Source organism: Pelodiscus sinensis, chromosome 3 (assembly GCF_052426305.1).
Source record: "Pelodiscus sinensis isolate ZL-2025 chromosome 3, ASM5242630v1, whole genome shotgun sequence".
Taxonomy (NCBI): domain Eukaryota; kingdom Metazoa; phylum Chordata; order Testudines; family Trionychidae; genus Pelodiscus; species Pelodiscus sinensis.
In genome coordinates, this window is record NC_143054.1 from 163,898,009 (window position 1) to 163,916,815 (window position 18,807).

Sequence of the window (18,807 nt, forward strand, 5' to 3'; positions counted from 1 at the left end):
GCCTCAGTTTCCCCACCAGTAAAAAAGCTCTCCTGCTTCCCAGGGACTTTGTGAGACTGAATGAATGAATACCGGTAAAGCAAATGGAGATCACAGAGGGATGAATCTATAGAAATAAGCAAGGAAATATTTCTAACAGAATTAGCATCTGTGCTTCTTTTCATTTCATGAGTAGAAAACACACTCGCTCACTGGATGTACAATCAGATGACCTGACACTAAAGAGACCTGTATGAGCTATTTTCAGTGAAAAGTTTGCTGAACAATTTTGACCTTTCTGTCTGTGATTTATCTACAAACGGGCTCGTTTCTGCTCAGTTGTTTGTTAGTCACAAATATGCAATGAATGTTTTAGACCACTGATTCTCCACCTATTTACCTTTGTGGGCCACATATGCAGCTATGTGTTATGTGGGCCACATCCACACAATATATATATTACCTGTATGGCCCCGAGGCTGCCACATGGCTGCTGCTGTGTGCTGATTGGGCCACAAGCAGTCCCCAGTCCATGAGTTGAAAACCTCGGGTTTAGAGTGACATCTCAGTCTATTGGTCACTCATAAACGAGTCACGGTGACTGTTGCTTAGAGTATTTGCTATTGGTCCCGTGTGATTGGCAGGGAAGCTAATTTTGGTTGGACATATTCTTCGAGGTTTTATCTCGTGCCATTAGCTTTAATTAAATCTTTAATGTAGACACCACCAACTCTGCTGAGTAAACCAAAAAGGAATCTGATTGGCTGAGCTACTCCCAGCTGCAAGTCACTCAAGTGACTTGTCCCTAGACTCACATGGTATTATTTCTGCTTACTGATCAGGGGTATGTCTAAACAACAAAGTTAGTTCGAACTAACGGACGTTAGTTCAAACTAACTTTCATAGGCGCTACACTAGCGCTCCGTTAGTTCGAATTTAATTCGAAGTAACGGAGCGCTTAGTTCGAACTAGGTAATCCTCATTCCACGAGGATTAAGCCTAGTTTGAATTTACCAGTTCGAATTAAGGGGTGTGTAGCCCCTTAATTCAAACTAGTGGGAGGCTAGCCCTCCCCAGCTTTCCCTGGTGGCCACTCTGGCCAACACCAGGGAAACTTGTCTGCTCCCCTCCCGGCCCTGGACCCCTTAAAGGTGCACGGGCTGGCTACGGTGCCCATGCCAGGTGCAAGGCTGCCAGCACCCAGCCAGCAGACCCTGCACCTGGCATGGATCGAGCCACCCACCTGATGCCCCCCAGCCCTCCCCCTCTTCCCGGGACCAGGCTGGTGGCTCCCGGGAGCTTGCCCGGGACCGCAAGAGGCAGGCATCCGCCTGGGCTAGTGCGGACATCGTGGACCTCGTCCACGATCTCCGCACTAGGCAGAGGAACGTGGCCGGCTAGGGCAGGAGAGCTGCCAGCCTGGCCACCCAGGAGCAGGTGTGCATGAAAATCAAGGTGGTCCACTGAGACCCCCGACCCTGAGCCCTGAGCTTACAATGGCCGTCCTGGGTCAGACCAAAGGTCCATCTAGCCCAGTAGCCTGTCTGCCGACAGCGGCCAACCCTAGGGACCCTGGAGGGGATGGACCGAAGACAGTGACCAAGCCATTTGTCTCGTGCCATCCCTCTCCAGCCTTCCACAAACCTTGGGCAGGGACACCACTCCTACCCCCTGGCTAATAGCACTCCATGGACCCAAGCTCCATGACTTGATCTCACTTCCCTTTAAACTCTGTTCCAGTTCTAGCCTTCACAGCCTCCTGCAGCAAGGAGTTCCACAGGTTGACTCTTTGCTTTGTGAAGAACAACTTTCTGTTACTAGTTTGAAGCCTGCTACCCATTCCTTTCCTTTGATGTCCTCTAGTCCTTCTTTATGGGAACTAATGAAGAACTTTTCTGTATGCACCGTCTCCACCCAACTCCTGCTTTTAGAGACCTCTATCCTGTCCCCCCTCCGTCTCCTCTTTTCTAAGCTGAAAAGTCCCAGTCTCTTTAGCCTCTCTTCATATGGGACCTGTTCCCAACCCCTGATCATTTTAGTTGCCCTCCCCTCTCCCAGCCTCTCTCTTCCCCTCTCCCACCTCCTTTTCCCAGTCTCCCCCAGTTTTGTTCAATAAAGACAGATTCCATTTTGGAAGACATGTTATCTTTATTTTGTACATCAAGAAGAGGGGCTAGGGAAGGGTAAGTGGAAGGAGGTGAGGGAGGAATGGGGCACGAGCCCCCGATGGGGAGGACTGGGCTGGCTCTGTGGGCTTCTGGGGGTGGAAGCTCTCCTGCAGCCCCCCAATTGCCCCCTCTCCGCAGATGGCAGCCTGTGGCAAGTGCAGCCGGGCTGATGGCCGAGTGGTGTGATGTGCCCAGTGTGGGTAGTCCAGGCAATCCAAGCCAGGACTGCTTTGCAAGCGGGGCACCCCTGAGAACTGTCTGTCCGGGGTGGGGGTCGGGACCCTTTAAGAACAGCCCTCGGCTAGCCTGAGACAGCAGCTCCACGCTCTAAGTCCTCCTCTGATGCCCTGCCGGCACTGCTTCCGGCCATCCTTAAGCCTGGTTCAGGGTCCACTTAATGTGGACATGCTAGTTCGAATTAGCAAAACGCTAGTTTTTTAGTCTGTATCCGTTAGTTCGAATTAACGTTGTAGTGTAGACGTACCCCAGTTGACTCCCAAGCCTGCAAAGAGGGTTCAAATGTCCACTAGACAATTCTGGTAAGAATATGAAGGCTGTAGTGATCATATGGCCTGTTTTGGCTGGGCTAGTCCCCTTCTAAAGTCCTGTCACAGATATCTCAACTGTTTTTTTTAAACTGGGCATTTGTCCCATTTGGTTTGGTCAACAGTTGGCAAAATCAAACAGCGCTAATGCCCAGTTTGACCAAAAGGTGTGGTTTGTGTCCCCAGCAGGGTGTGGAGGAATGTTTGGGGGGCAAGCAGCAATGTCAGCCCCACATACTAGGACTTGAGCAAGCAGCAGTACCAGCCAGTTCTGGCGTGGCCCATGTGGAGCGAGGAATAGGGGGTAAGCTGTTTGGGCCAGCCTCATACAGGCAGGGTGGGGCTTGAGATGCTAGTTCCTCATGGGGGGAAGGGCTTTGGCTAACATGGGGTCCAAGGAAGATTCCCCTCTTTGAAAATCCAAGCTTTAATTTACTTTAGATGAGAGAAGGCAGATTCCTTTCCATGAAGCAAACAGCTTGCACCATGCACTCAGTAGCGCCTTTGAGATTTGTGTCTGTTATATGTAGTCTGTGTTGGCAAAGCGACCATCTGATAGATCATCTGCTATACTGCATTGGGTTATGGGGTCCACAGTGCTGGAAAGAGGCAGCATATCCTAATGCCATGCTGGGGTATTAGTTGAATTTTAACTTGGAGGGAAGGGGGGTAGCTACAGAATCACCAATCCCACATCCAGCAGCACCTGAGTTCTTCTCAGGGCTCTCCTGGACAAATATTGATTACTCCTGACCTGGCTCGGTGTCACAGACACAGAGGTGACACAGAGGAGCAGACATGAGTGGCACTGGGGAAGAAGGCTGCTCTTCTTTACAATACTTAGCCTCTTTTCAGAATCCTTGTAGCTCGTTGGTTAGTGTATCCTGTGGTCACTGGACACCTAGGCTGTGTCTAGACTACATGCCTCTGTCGGCAGAGGCATGTAGATTAGACAGATCAGCAAAGGCAAATGAAGCCCCGTTATTCCTCGTGGAATGAGGTTTACCGGGGCTGCCGACAAAGGGCTTTGATGTCAACAGGGGGAACGTCCAGACTAGCGCGCGAGCCGACAAACAGCTGATTAGCTGTTTGTCGGCTCAGCGCGGCAGCCATGTAAATGTAAATGAAGCCACGATCATTTAAATCGCGGCTTCATTTGCTTTTGCTGAACAAACAAATCTACATGCCTCTGCCGACAGAGGCATGTAGTTTAGATGTACCCCTATAGTCCAGGTAACTATACTCAGCCAACGGCTACCACAAAGTGTATCACCCTTTTTCACTTGGCCTGGGGAGTTAGAAACATGATGCAGAAGCTTGCATGATAGACATGATAAAACCAAAGAGTAGTCTTGTTGCAACAGCTGCTGGGAAGAAAACTGGAGCAGATGCTGCCTTTGCCTGGGCAACGAGAAGCACCAAAGTGACTTGAGAACAAGAGACACGCTATACAGGCACAGGTTGCAACGGTCGACTGACCCAGCTGCCCGAGGAGGCCAGTCTGTGTATTTTGGAACCAATACTTTGCACTTGCAGCACATAGCACCTTGACTCCTCATGCTCTGCATTTTCCATACAATTGATGGGGAAACGTACCTCTTCATCAGTTCTATTGTGCAGCATTCAGTGAGGATCAGGCAGTTAGGTCACTTGACTCAGTAATCATCCCAAGCCCTAGCACTGTGCTGACAGGAGGCCACCTCATAGCTACTGAGTTCATAGTTGGATTCTTCCATGTTGCATTTTGATGAAAGGGGGAGCAAATATTCTGTATAATTCCCTCTTCAGATGAAGTGATTTCATCCTGTTCTTTATGCCAGTGGTTCAGACCAAAGGTGCCCAGTGTCCTAAAGGTACCTCTTTTTTTCTTGTAGAAGGAATCTCATTCAATTCTACTTTGCATTTTTCTGGCTCAAAGACTCATCTATGCATGGTGCTCTCTGCCCTTGTTGCAGTGAACTGGTTAGTTTGTATGTGCATGACTGCCTTATAGTGAGTGGTATCAGAATGGCTCAGATATCTGTGTCTATCCTGTGGGCAGCTGATAGAGATGATCCTTTCACTCGAGTGGCTTGTGCTTTGGGGCATCAGCAACTGGGGTATGTTGTTCCTGCTGCTGTGATGTTACAAGAGGACCTGGTGTGTAGCACCGTGACACCCTGGCTGCCACAGATGTACTACAAAAACCTAGGCAAAGGAAGGCTTTGCCTGGGGTGTGTGGACAAAGTAAGGAGTCAGAACATCCATCTTTGCCTTGTTACCTAAAGAACACCTGCTCTGTAAAGCCCAGCCTGCGTTGCCATGGAGACACTGTCTACCCTGATGACCCTTGAATTCTGATCGTTTTAGTGAAAATAATGTGATGCAATCAGGAAAGACATGTGGTTTGCGGTGACACACGCACACACACACATACACACACAATCTCCTTCATATCAGGATTTCAGCAAGCAGGCAGATGAATCTGCTTGTAAATCACAGTGGCATCGCAGCCGGAGGGGATGGCTGCAGACATGGTTTCCCAAAATACCAGTAGCTACTGTGGCTGCTACTCACTGGCATCACCAAAACAAGAGACTTATATGAGCAGGAAAAGGTTGAGACATAAATAAACCCACATTTCTGAATCCTCCCACCCCCACCGCCCAAAAAAACAGACGTTTCCTCTCAAATTAGAAAGGTGCCAAAATTATCTATTAAAGAGTAATAAATAAAAATATCCCATATACATTTTTTCAGCTAAGGCTAATTTAGCCTTCCAGACCCACCTAGGGGATAGTTCCGTTCATGCAGAGAGACAGGAATTTCAATGTCAACATGTCCTGTGGAGCCAAGAGGGGAATGTTGGTCCTTTCCTCAAAATCAGAACAAGCTTCATAGACCATCGGGCAGCAGTCCATGATGGTTCCTTTTTTCCTGGAGTGACCTACATGGTCAGATGGGCCAATTCCAGATCCTAATGGCCAACTCTCAGAAAGCACCACAATGATTGGCACTAACTGGCTACTGTATTGGCAATCTCAGCAGATAGGCCAGGGTCTGAACAGTCTAGGGAGACTCAACTCTCCTCTAGAGATGGTCACTCCAGGATGTTATTGAGGCACATTGCTACCAATGTTCCCTCTATTTTTTTCCATTCATGTGCAGATTTTTTCCATCCATGTGCAGAATACATTTTATGTACGCTGAGGCATGTATGAATGTGCACCACCAATAGGAACACAAACCTAGCTGTGGGTACTCTGCTAAGCGGCTGGGTGGCATTGGAATCTCTCCTGAGTGGGCCACTCAAGCACACAGTTTACGGGGAACACTAATGGGCAAGCAAGGTGTATACATGATATGTATGCTGTCCTCTCCTGGAAGTACCTGCACTGTGCTTTTGAGTGGGATAAATGATGGGCTAGGTATCATGGAGAACTTCAGTCTCTTAAGTCTGTTGAGCATGAAAGTTTCTCCAGCATTCAATTTTGCCTACAATTTTTCTTTTAAGACTTCCCCTTTCTTAGAACAGCCTCAGCTCTGGCTAGATCCCAGCAAGAGATACCAAATGGCGCTTTTTCCTTTCTTTTGCTCTTTCTTCCTTCTTGTGAAGCTGGCAGCTTCTCCAAAACACACATCCAACCAACGCACAGTGCCTTCAAAAACAGGCCATCTGGCTGCACGCTCCTTGAAAATGAGAAGATAAGAAAAACAACCTTCTTGGAGCTGGCAGCTGAAAGCCAGGCAGACCGTATGTGGACTTGCTCTTGCAGTGCTGTCCAAGAGCCGTCCAAAAGCGCTTCCCTACTGAACAGAATATGGCTGGCTCCAGAAACCGCTCTAGCTAGGCAGTTTGAGTGGGATGCTGTAACTCTCCTGAGCTGCACATGTGCACATTAATTAAAGTCACTTTTGAAAGGGCTCCTCATTCCCCGTCAGCCCTCCCTGAAATCCTTCTTGCTGCTTTGGAGCCCCCTCCAGGTATGTAAGCTACAGGAGCCAAGTCATAGGATGGGCTGCTCCAGCACCGCTCCTTCAACTATAAAATGGAAGCATTGCATTCAGTGTTCAATGAACCAGCACCGTTGGCCTACAGGGGGACAGGCAGCTTCGGTGGCCCCTGGTTAAGGTGTGCAGAGAGCCTGGCTTTCCACCCCCGGAAGAGGAGGGGCCTCAGGCAGCCAGCCCTCAGTGCCACCTGGACACCCCTTTCCTATCGACAGGCCTGTTGGCCTATATAGGGTCTGTACTGAGTTGGGATGAAGGCAAACTGGTTTTGTTTTTCGGTGATGTTCTCTTTTCTCTGTCTGAGGTAGCACTCCAGCTGCTCCAGAGGTGGAACCATCCCTGACAATCTCCTGGGAAATGTGGGGAAATGCCATGGGCTTGAGTGCCCTGTACTACTCAGAGTTCTTCTTTATTTCTCAGATGCTCACAAACTATGCAAAATGCCCCCATCTCTCCTCCGTCTGAAGATGATGTAAACTGCAAGTTGTCCCTTTAAGCTATCAGTATCAGACATAAACTGGAATCTGGTTTTCCCTAGTAAGGCTTGCTTTGAGGGGCATGGGTGAAAGCTGTCACAGACCCTGGCTTATAAATGTTTAATTTCCCAGTACTATGTTTTTTGTGGCGACTAGATGATTCATTGGACCTTTTAGCCATACCTTGCTAGGATCCTCCTTGCAAATGCATCTGTATTTTTAGTAAGGATGAGACAGAGTGTATATAATGATAGGTGAACTGCTGAGACATTATGGCTGTGTCTAGACTGGCCAGTTTTTCTGGAAAATCAGCTGCTTTTCCAGAAAAACTTGCCAGCTGTCTACACTGGCCGCTTGAATTTCCACAAAAGCACTGACTTCCTACTATAAGAAATCAGTGCTTTTTGCGGAAATACTATGCTGCTCCCGTTTGGGCAAAAGTCCTTTTGCACAAAACTTTTGTGCAAAAGGGCCAGTGTAGACAGCCCAGATTTATTTTCTGCAAAAAAGCCCCGATTGTGAAAATGGCGATCGGGGCTTTTTTGCGGAAAAGTGTGTCCAGATTGGTACGGACGCTTTTCTGCAAAAAGTGCTTTTGTGGAAAAGCGTCCATGCCAATCTAGATGCTCTGTTCCGAAAATGCTTTTAACAGAAAACTTTTCCGTTAAAAGCATTTCCGGAAAATCATACCATTCTAGACGTAGCCCAGATGAATACAGCTCAGCAGTGTGTACACACAGTTTGAATGCCTGCCTGTATTACTACATCACTACCATGATTTTTATTTCTACCAGTACTACTCAGAATCAAGCATACACCTCCAGATGATGTTACTATCTCGGTTCAAAAAGAGTTCTATATCAGAAATATGGCATCTTTCTTTCAAATAGTAATGCCATACATAGGACATACCATGTTAATACAGTTCCCCACTATAGTCACCTTCAATGACAATTACTTTATCAATGACCTTCACCTACTTTTCCTTTTCTCAATTTTAAAGGGCTGATATCAACAAACTTTAGATCCAAAAATCAGATTTGGGTTTTTTTTTTAAAAAAAAAGACTGGTTTGCAAACCTCAATAGGAACAGAAAGATGTTCATAGTTTGAAAGGAACAGAGGAAGTTTTATGCTTTTAAACAAAACCTCTGATTTGTTGTGATCCAACAGAAGTGCCTTGTGCTAGTATGTGAGAACCAGGAAGTAAAACTGACTTGACAAAGGTTATAAACCAAAGGACCAGCACAGTTTCCAAGTCTGAGTAGAAGGAAATGCAAAGAGAATTTGAACAACATCAATTTTAAACTCTAACCAATTATTTAACATTTGGAGAAACATTTGGAACATATTAATAAATTTATGTCCCACTCCAATACTTTTGTTCAATTTGTAACATTCAGCAAAGCAGAAAGAGAGACAGCTGAATCGTTCTACACTACAGTTCAGATATAAGACGTCTGTATTAGCTGAAGACATTAGAACAATGCTTTCGAGAGTTTATATGCTCATGAAAGACGTGGCTATATATTTTATAATAACATGTGGATTCTCTTAGAATCTGTAAAGTACATAGTGCCTCCTGTGACATGCTAACAGCTCTCAGCCCTCATTGAAGACAAATGGAATTGTGGAAGCACAGAACCGCCCAAAACCATTTCCCAAACCTTGCTTGTCTTACTAATGTGAATAGCACTGCCCACATGATTAGGGAGAGCAAGAATTGTCCCTAGATCCCTCTGAATGTGTATCCTGTGCCACTTACATTGAAACAGAGGATTTATTTTCCTAACTATATTTTCCTCTTTTTTCTTCCCACATAGAATGGCTTACCAAGACTTGACTTAGCAAGACTAGGCTGTTTTGTTTTTTTAATTGAACATTGGGTTTTTAAGACTATGAACATTTTCAGGTGAGAGTTTGCTTTCCTTGAAAATTTGATTTTTCAGCAGAAAACTCCTTGATTTTTGGCACTTTCTTGGGGTTTTTTGTTGTTTTTTTCTTTTGGCAATTTTCAGGGAAGAATTTCAGTTTCGATGTTTCAGATTTTGGATGAAATGATGAAATTTTCAGTGCGGGGGGAGGTGAGGAGACATTTTCTGACCATCTCTTGTTAAAACCAAAGAAATCATTCCTGGATTTGGTCTGGGAAGTGCTCTTGAGGGGAGATTGATACCTCTCTATTTTCAAATAAAGCCTTGCAGGGTAGGAAACCATCTAGCTCTAGCCATTTGTGTGAGTCATGCCAGACAATGTTTTGCCAAGGGACTATGTGTCTAATGACATTTAAGGACTTCAGGTCAATATGCTACTAGCAAACACTCATTGCCTCTGCTGTGGTCTGGCCTCGGTAGCTGTGTGTGTGCGTGTGGGACGCACACAGGTACACTCTGTTCAAAATCCAACCCGGCAGTGTTTCCGTGACGTCTCTGACTCACACAGACAACAATAGCCCCTGGCACTTGCCCAGACTTGAGAACTCAGCTTTCCCCATTCATAAAAAATAAAATAAAAGTAAGCACAGAGTGGCCTAGATTCTGTGCTGTGGTGCAGTTCTTTGCACGCAGGCTCTAAAAGCTGAGAGAGGTGGATCTGCCCAGAGTAAGGAGCCTCTCCACTAGTGCAGAAACAGCATAATGGACAACTCTCAACCCCACACTTCCCATCCACCCTGCTCCCGTGTAGACGGTGCGGCTTTGACATCCCTGCTGGTCTTTAACTGCTATATTAGTGCTTAGGGAGACAGTCCCAACACACAGGCAGCCTAAAGTCAGCTGGGCACAGAGCTCAGCTTTGCACCCCCCACTTCCCAACCTTTGCTCTGTTTTAACTGTAGCTGAGAAGTGAGGCCTTTTTGTGCATATGTACTCCTAGGAACCCACCATGGCTCTTTGTTCCCCTCTAGTGGCTGGACTGCAAAAGAGCTATATGAGTCCTGCTTCCTCGAAACTAAGCAAACTGGGTCTTAGATGCTTATTCTTTTAGAACCAGAAGACCTGGGTTCAGTCCTCACAGGCAAGCTAGGCAGAGCCTTTGTTATGTGCACACAAAAATGTGTGCCTGCAGTCACACACTTACCCATAAACATATGCTCACTGAGTCAGATCCCAGTCAGGCATATGCACAAAGAGCCACGTCACAGACATTCACCCATGAACACCAACACTTCCTCCACACCACACTGATTCCGCTTGGAAAACAAAACAAGGTGACCTCATTTCAGTTAAAAAGCAAAAGCAAAACTCTAGTGCCAGGTAGGTCCTGCATATTCTGTTGCTTACAATTTAACCATTTTTAGGTTGTTCAGTTCATTGTGGCTTTGACTTTTGCATGTAGGGAGTAGCTCTCGTTCGGTTAAAATGCTGAACACTTTGCCAGACCAGTGGCTGTATCCAAAAGCAGGGTGCTGGCTACAGATGCACGGCAGTGTGTGAAATGGTTTATACAAAGTTTTTAGTTGCTTGTCCAACATGATGTTATAATTGGTCTAGCATTAATGTTCTACTCTAGCCATAGGGTTTATTGGATAGTACCAAAACAAAATAACTTACCACTCTTCTGGGGGCCTCATGCCACCCACATCTCTCCAGTACATCAGCTGGAAAGCGAACACAGCAGAGAATGAATCTACACCCCCAACTGCCTATCCTTCCACCTTCACTGGATTAGTTTGTGCCCTTACGGTACAACTTTGTGTGAGGAGTGGAGGGTGGCACACAGCCCTAGAAGAGACACAGTTCCTTCTTAAGCCCCCAAAAACACAACTGGTTTTCCCTTATGAATCAGCGAAGGAGTATGTCCCTGCTCCAGCCTCACCCACTTTGTGGAATCCTGAATGCTGGGACTGCAATTGTTCCTAGCACTTGTGTAGAGCAGGTAAAAGAGGCATTTTCCATATACTCTCTCATCCACTGCACCCATGAAAGAGCCGCTCACCGTGAGACCCTTTGTCACCATAAGATCCTTTGTCCTTTGGATGATGTGTGTGTGACAATCAGATACCCAAATAGCTCCCCCGAGGGGTAGATTACTACACATTCTCTAAATCTGGTATAATCTTCCAAGAGGTTTGGATAGCAGTGGGTTTGTTCTTGTTGATTAGCTGAAACAAGAGAAGTCCATGCCAAGAACAGATGCAAGCTGGTTGATTATACAGTTCAATTCTAGCTAAGAGCGCATAACCCCCATTTGTGTGCTTGTGTGTAGGGCGTGGGGTGGAATATAAGAATTTGATTGTCATAATTTAATCCCAGATTGCTTCTTGGGAAAAAACCAAAACAGATACAAACAGCATGTTCCCTTATAAACCACACATGAAAGAGCCTTATTATGTTCTGTTATGAAGCTGGCAGCTAGCTTTGCCGTTCTCAGTTGTCCACTGTAGGGTAAAGGCCATTCCAGAACTACCCCTGATGGAAACAAAAAGCCCAAAGCCAAATTGCATTACATTAATTAATTTTTGGGGCCCGGGCGGTATTTCACACAGAAAGTGCATTATGAGCAGAGGACGCAAAGTGAGTGATTTATAGAAACAGATGGAATGGCACAAAGCAGATAGCCATCTGGAATTCATGTCGCTCCTAGCTGCATTGAGGAAAGCTCTCGCCAATATCCTACAAATAAATAAAAGGCCTTGAGGTGACATGTGCGCATCAGCGCATCAGCAGACTGTTGCCCTATAGGCCAGTTTATTCATAAAAATGACAGCACAGGCTAGTGTAAACGTGGAGATTTTTTGATTGGTTGCAACGATCAGTAGATCTAAGGCAATTAGGTTTCCGCCAGACAATGATGGTACTCGGAGCAACTGGTGATCTATTACCCCAACATCCATCAAACCAAATGAGTCAATTTGTGTAATGGAAACAGAGTCACGCGGGGTCAGCATTAGGAAGAACCAGCACCAACAAATACTTGGGGTCTCATGATCTTGTGTTGGCACAACATCTTGTGGGATAGTCCATTCCTGCCCATCAGCAGTAGGATTCAGAACACCCACTCCTGGCACTGTGACCAGAAGGAAGGAAATGATGGCATACACAGTGGGGTAGTTTGCAACCTTCTGCTTGCTTAAGGCCCAGCAAATCCTCAGGCCAGTGCTGAAGCTTTGCAGTTGGACATCATTGAATTAATGCTTGACCGTACATTTTTTAGTGTCACGTTATCCTTGATTTTTCATGGGGTTGCGTGACATGATTAACACAGTCTTCATGACAGAGTGGGTGGGAGACAAAGAATATTCAGTACGGAGCAACTCTAGAGCATGGGTTCCATTATTTTTCCTCCCATCTGGGATACTCAATGACACTAAGAAAGATCTGCTTAGCAGAATCCAACTAAACATGAATGTTCCTTCCTTGGCATGTACTCCATGTAAGGTACATCAGTTACTCCAGCAGTGCTAAGTGCCAACAAAAGGTTTGGGCAAAGGAGGAAGGCAGCAACAGCTGGGTATCAAACTCAGAAACATTTTTTTTAAAGGTAAACTTATTCACACCCAATTCCTTCACAAAGGGTATGTCTACACTACCCCGCTAGTTCGAACTAGCGGGGTAATGTATGCATACCGAACTTGCTAATGAAGCCCGGGATTTGAATTTCCCGGGCTTCATTAGCATAAAGCCGGCGCCGCCATTTTTAAAAGCCGGCTAGTGCGAACCCCGTGCCGCGCGGCTACACGCAGCACGGGCTAGATAGTTCGAACTACGTAGTTATTCCGAACTATCTGTACGCCTCGTGGAACGAGGTGTACAGATAGATCGGAATGGCTACGTAGTTCGAACTATCTAGCCCGAGCCGCGCGGCACGGGGTTCGCACTAGCCGGCTTTTAAAAATGGCGGCGCCGGCTTTATGCTAATGAAGCCCGGGAAATTCAAATCCCGGGCTTCATTAGCAAGTTCGGTATGCATACATTACCCCGCTAGTTCAAACTAGCGAGGTAGTGTAGACATACCCTAAGTTACTATATGCTTTCTGTCTGTCTGTGTGTCTGTCCATCCCTTTGCTCAAGAAATCCCAAAGGGTAAGAACTAGAGCCACCAAAATCGGTATACAGCTTCCTCTTATCATGACTTAAGCAAGTAAGGGTTTGATTGTGCCAGGAAAATGGGATGTGCCTGCAATGGGATTGCTTCTCATAAAACCATACAGAAAAGAGGCAGCACCACAAAGTAGATGAAAGAGACTGGCCGAGGGTGTGCACGCCGCCCCCATCTGGGACTGCCCCAGCCCCAAGCATCTCATCCCCCAGGTGCTCTTGGGGAGTGGGATTTGTATGGGGACATTGCTGGCTGTTCCCCTTCATCACAGAGCAATAGGAAAGTGCTCAGTTTGCTGCCTTCCTCACTCTTGCTGGGGAACTCGGGGCAAATGAACCTGGACCTGCCCCAGCTGGGGACATGGACCTTCCTCTGCCTGTGCCTGTTGGATTGCAGTGGCCATGGAGAGGTGCTGCTCATGTGGCCTCAAGCTGCTGTGGTGAGAGTGGATTGTGTTAGTCCTCTCTCCCCAGGGCAGCCTGTACCTTCCACCTACTCCAGCCCCCTGCTCTGAGCCCCTCAAACACCCAAACCTGACTCCTGCACCCTCAGCAACAGCCGACGTTCCATTAAATAAAGTCGGTGACTACAATGTTTCATTTATGCTGTTATTATTCATCACGTCAATTATTAATAATATTAAATTGTATATTTTCAGCCATGCAAATAGGCATTCTTATACTGGCTGTTTGTTGACCGTTGTTCTGACTTTTGATGTAGTTTGGCTGTTTGACTTGAAAAGGTTGCCAACCCCTGAACTACCGGTACAGGGCATCTCTGCTATGTCACCCCATATATACATCAGTTCCACACTAAAGTCATTGACGCTTGTAGGAACTGATGCATTATAAGTCCTCCCATTCCCTGCTCTTAAATCATGCAACCCCCCCCCCCCCCCAATTTGCACAAATTGAAGTCAGCTGTGGGGGAAAAAAATCCCTGCTTTAAATCCTTTCACTATAAATCCAAGTATATTGGAACTGGACTTCTAGTGAGGGCAGCCTATACTGGCAGTAAAATTAGAAGAAAACCCACCACTTCCATTATTACCCATAGAAAGAAACTGAGGAAGGGGAATAGACAGCCTGAAGGAAAGTGAAAATAGAGGGGCTGCCGCCCGAAAGGTGGAATTGAACCACTCTGTCGCTAGACAGCTACAGGTTTGAAGCCTGCACCCCAGACCACTGAGGATCATCCGGGCAATTAAATAACTGCTGTTGTTGAGTTATATAAACCACCGATTTAATTTAATATTACACATATGGTGATAGGTGTTTTTCTTTTTTTTCTCAAAACAAGTCCTATTTTAGCCTTCTTAGTTCTCATTTTACAACAGAGACTACATTCATGTGGGATTGAGGAGGTCTTTCATTTGTCATCCGGGAGAAAAGGGCTGTAAATTCGCCTTTCTCACGGCTTTTCTTGTTTCCAGATTCTTTATGCAAATATTGCTGAAGCTGATTGGTTGATGCTCCGCGGCTGTCTGTCCTAGAGAGAGAAGCTCCCGAGCTAAGGCTTGTGCGTTCTAACCAACAGCTGGGAGCAGGGTTCGGCGGGGGCAGGTCCCGCTGGGCAGGGCGGACCAGTCTGTCTGTCACCCTGCTCCCCGCTGTGCTGTGGGGCGTGAGCCAGTCTGACGGGGGCTCCTAGGAAGGGGAACCAGCAGGGGGGAGCCCCCGGGAGGGTTTAGTGATGGATCAGACCCCCCGCCCCCGGTGAGATGGGAGCCAGCAAAGGTGGGGATGGGGATGAACCCTGTCCAGGAGCGGACGCAGGTGTGAAACCTGCCCCTAGGCAGGGCTCGGGGCTGCAGGTGGGAAGTGGTGACTCACGGCCGGTTCCCAGAAAGCGCATCAGCGTTACCCGGCTGTGACTTTCTGGGCCCTCCACACCCCCAGCAATTCCTAACTCCATTTCCCGGATCCCCAAAGGCACTTTCAACATCTTCCGAAAGGCAACGTGGGCTTGTGCAACGCTCCAGGACACGGGGGAGGGGGAAGCGTGGGATGGGGCAGCCATTGCTTATCTGACCTCCTGCTTCTGTTTGTTGGAAACAATCCTGCTTTCTCTTGCCTGGCCTCGAGCCACTGAGGGGTGATGGAATCAGGGAGCCTTCTGTCTAAACTGGTTCTCTCTCTGGGTCAATAGCTTCCCAGGAAGGCTGGACTCTGCCTTCTTCTGCAATGTATAGTTCTGTGTTTTCCATCCTCACCTACTGGCTATAGGGCAGTAGCTACCTGCTCTGGTGCCTCCCTTATGTTTCCTCCCTGGGAGTTTCACAGCGAAATCATTACCAAGAGGTGCCAGACCAATATGTCTACACAGCAGCGTTATTCCGAAATAGCACAGTGCGCTTCTACACTGCAAGCTGTTATTTCAAAATAATGTTGAGCTGGAGGACTTCTTACTCTGACTCCTGTAACCCTCATTTCACAAGGAGTAAGAGAAGTAGAAGGGAGAGTGTTCTCCCTTTGACTTCCTGCTGTGTAGACAGCGTCAAACGCCAAATAAAGCTATTTTGACTTCACCTACACAATTGACTGCTGTAGTTGCATAGATTAATTCAGCTTTTGCTCTGCTGTGTAGACGTGCCCCAACTATATTGGGCACCAACCCATATCATTCTGCGTCAGCATTCTGTGCTGTAAACAATGGAAATTAAATGCCATGAAGCAAAAATTCTTCATTGACCAACCCTTTGTGGAACTCTAGCAAAATTGGTGGAATAACACAGGATTTGAATGGACTACAGAATTTCATAGAATACTAGAAATAGAAAGAACATTGAAAGGTCATCAAGTCCAGTCCCCTGCACTCATGGCAAGACCAAACACCATCTTCTATGTAAACCATCCTTGACAGGTGTTTGTCTAGCCTGCTTTTAAAAATCTCCAGTGATGGAGATTCCACAACCTCCCTAGGCAATTTATGTAACCACCCTGACAGTTAGGAAGTTTTTCTTAATGTCCAACCTAAATCTTCCTTGCTGCAATTTGCACTCTTCTGTACAGACTTTAGTTTATGTATAATCAGCACTCTGCAGCCAGTATCTGATCTCATTTACACCCAGGGCCAAATTAATACTTCTTTGGGTCTGGTGCTATTAGATTTGTTGGGACCCCTGTATGCAAGTCTTTTTCCTAATTTAAACAAAATGATCACAGGCGGGGGATGCAAAGCAGAGGCTGGGGCTGCCCCTAGGCTCCAGGGTGGGGCAAAAAATGAGAGGCTCAGAGTGCAGGAAGAGGCCCCTGGCTGGGGCCAAGGGGTTTGGAGTGCAGGAGGGGGCTCAGGGCAGGAGGCTGGGGTGTGTGCATGAGGTCTGAGTTGGAGTTAGGATGTGGGAGGGGTCAGGACTGGGGCAGGGGATTGGGGTACAGGGTGCTCACTTTGGGTAGCTCCAGAGCTGAGGCTGCAGGGTTGAGACAGGTTCCCTGCCTGCCCTGGCCCTGCACTGCTCCAAGCATGTTCCCAGTTACAAGGGGTGGTTGTCAGGTGGCTCTGTGAGCTGCTCTTGCCTGCAGGTACTGTCCCTGTATCCCCCACTGGGTGTGAATCCCGGCCAATGGGAGCTGCAGTGGTGGCTCCTGCAGGTGTGGGCAGTGTGTGGCAAGAGCTTCCCGGATGGCTTTGCAACTCCAGCCCAGCGAGGGGAACAGCAGCGTGGAGGCACCTGGCCCCCACTGTCACCAGGGTCAGATTTGATAAGGGGCTTCTTTTTGGTGTAAGTCAAAGTGACAAATACATTGTGGGTCTGATTTTCCTCTCACACCAGTGAAAGTCTGGAGTCATTGGCAGTTCATTAGTGTAAACGCGGGGAAGTCAGAAGAGAATCAGGCCCACCCTGGAAGCATTTTTTGTAGATGTTAGCAAAAGCAAGTAAAATACACAGGGGCCCAATACCTGCTTCATTCAGTTCCAGGAAAATCTCCTGGGCCTGATTCTGCTCTCCTTGGTGTAAATCTTGAGTAAGGAAAATTGGGCCCACCACTGTAAGGAGAATTGGGCCCTTGGCTTTCAAGAGAGTGGCAGGGAGAGAGTTGAAGGTTGAATTTAGCTGCAGGTTTGTGGGGGGAAATTGTTTTTAGCAACGTAAATGTTATTGTTTGACTAAAGCTTTTTCAATGCTTTAAATACAAAATTTTCACAGCAGGCCAGTGTTACAAAAGTGGGGAATGGAGCGGAGCACAGCTCCTCTTCATCTCTTAAAAGCAAAAGGGAGCTTCTGGTCCTCTCTCTACTTCAGTCTGTAACAGAAGGTGCTATGCAACAAGCAGCTACTAAAACAAAACTCTGTCAGATGAGGATCTGGGAAGGGGTGGGGGGGGGGGAGTTTACTGATGGCTTCGGTATGGTTGCAAAGTTTAACATAGAGGTTTAAGGAAATCAAGTGGCTCAGAGGTTTTTCAGGGCTTCAACCCAGACCAATCCTGACGTCTGGAAGGAGATGCACGTCAGTACAAAGACAGGCTCATTTCAGCCCAAAGGCATGTGACCCCCAGTGACTGTTCTATGCTGGACTAGAATGGCTGCCAAGGTCAGAGGGAAAAAAATTGACGTGTATGTTTCTTTTTAGTCCAACCTCTATAACTCTTTCATGTTCTCTCTCTTTTTTTTTTTTTTAAGCTTCTATCTTTTTGTGTTGTGTCTGTGGTAAAGAATCTCCATTTATTATGGGTGCACCTCAGTATTTCCTGAAAGCTGGCACTTGTGTGGCCACTTAGGAGAGACTCCAATGCTGCCCAGCTGATTAGCAGAGTGCCCACAGCAAGTTTTTTTGGTTTTACTGGTGGTGCACATTTGCATGTATCTTGGTTCATATAAAAAATTATTCTGCTCATGGATGCAAAGATTACAGGGAACATTGGAACATTTCACTTAGTGTGAAATATTGAAGTCACCTTGGTCCGCATGTGATTCCTATGATTTATACAAGCGCACATGTTTCTGTCAAATATCTAGCAAGATATATCTTTAAATTGTCCAGGAAAGCCAGCACAACTGCCCTCCCCCATCTGAATGTAAAACAACAGCCAGACAAAAAGGGGTGAGATAGGCTAGCCTGCTGTCTCAGGTAATTTATCAAGGTACATTTAGGCTCTAGAAAGTGTGTACTTCTATGTAACCTGTTGTTTCTTTTCTCCTTACCTGTTACATCTTGCTCTTTGATAATAAACTTATAATTGTTTTCACTATAAATACAGCTCAGTGCTGTGCTGTTAAGTACTGCTCCTGAGTGGAACCAAAGGAGGCTGGTAAGTCTACTGTGGGCTTAGAGACAGGAGTGCTGGGAATTTTTTGAGTGTTCAGTGGAGAAGGGGCTAGACACTACAGGGGAATGCTGCGAAGGGGGCTAGGGGTGCATCTATTGTTGACCTGCAAGGCTAAGTAAGAACCAGCAGATCCCAGAGGAGGTTCTTTTGGTAGGCAGGGGGCGGGGGGATCAGGAAGCTGACAGATAGCACAAGCAAGCCTCTCCCTCACGGGAGGCGGGGTGGAGTTCTGGGCCCCCTGAGAACCATAACAGGTGCTTGGTAAGAAGAAAAGGATTCAGCTGTCTTTTGTATCCAGATAATAGTCAGTTCTCATCTCCACAAATGGGCCCCTGTCC

General features: G+C 46.9%; 1 non-coding gene across 1 annotated transcript; it reads right to left on the reverse strand.

The window, feature by feature from the left end:
- Positions 1-14,310: 14,310 nt before the first annotated feature.
- TRNASTOP-UCA (transfer RNA opal suppressor (anticodon UCA)) lies at positions 14,311-14,397 on the reverse strand. Its single transcript has one exon. It is a non-coding gene; the product is annotated as a tRNA-Sec (tRNA).
- Between the last annotated feature and the right edge of the window lie 4,410 nt (positions 14,398-18,807).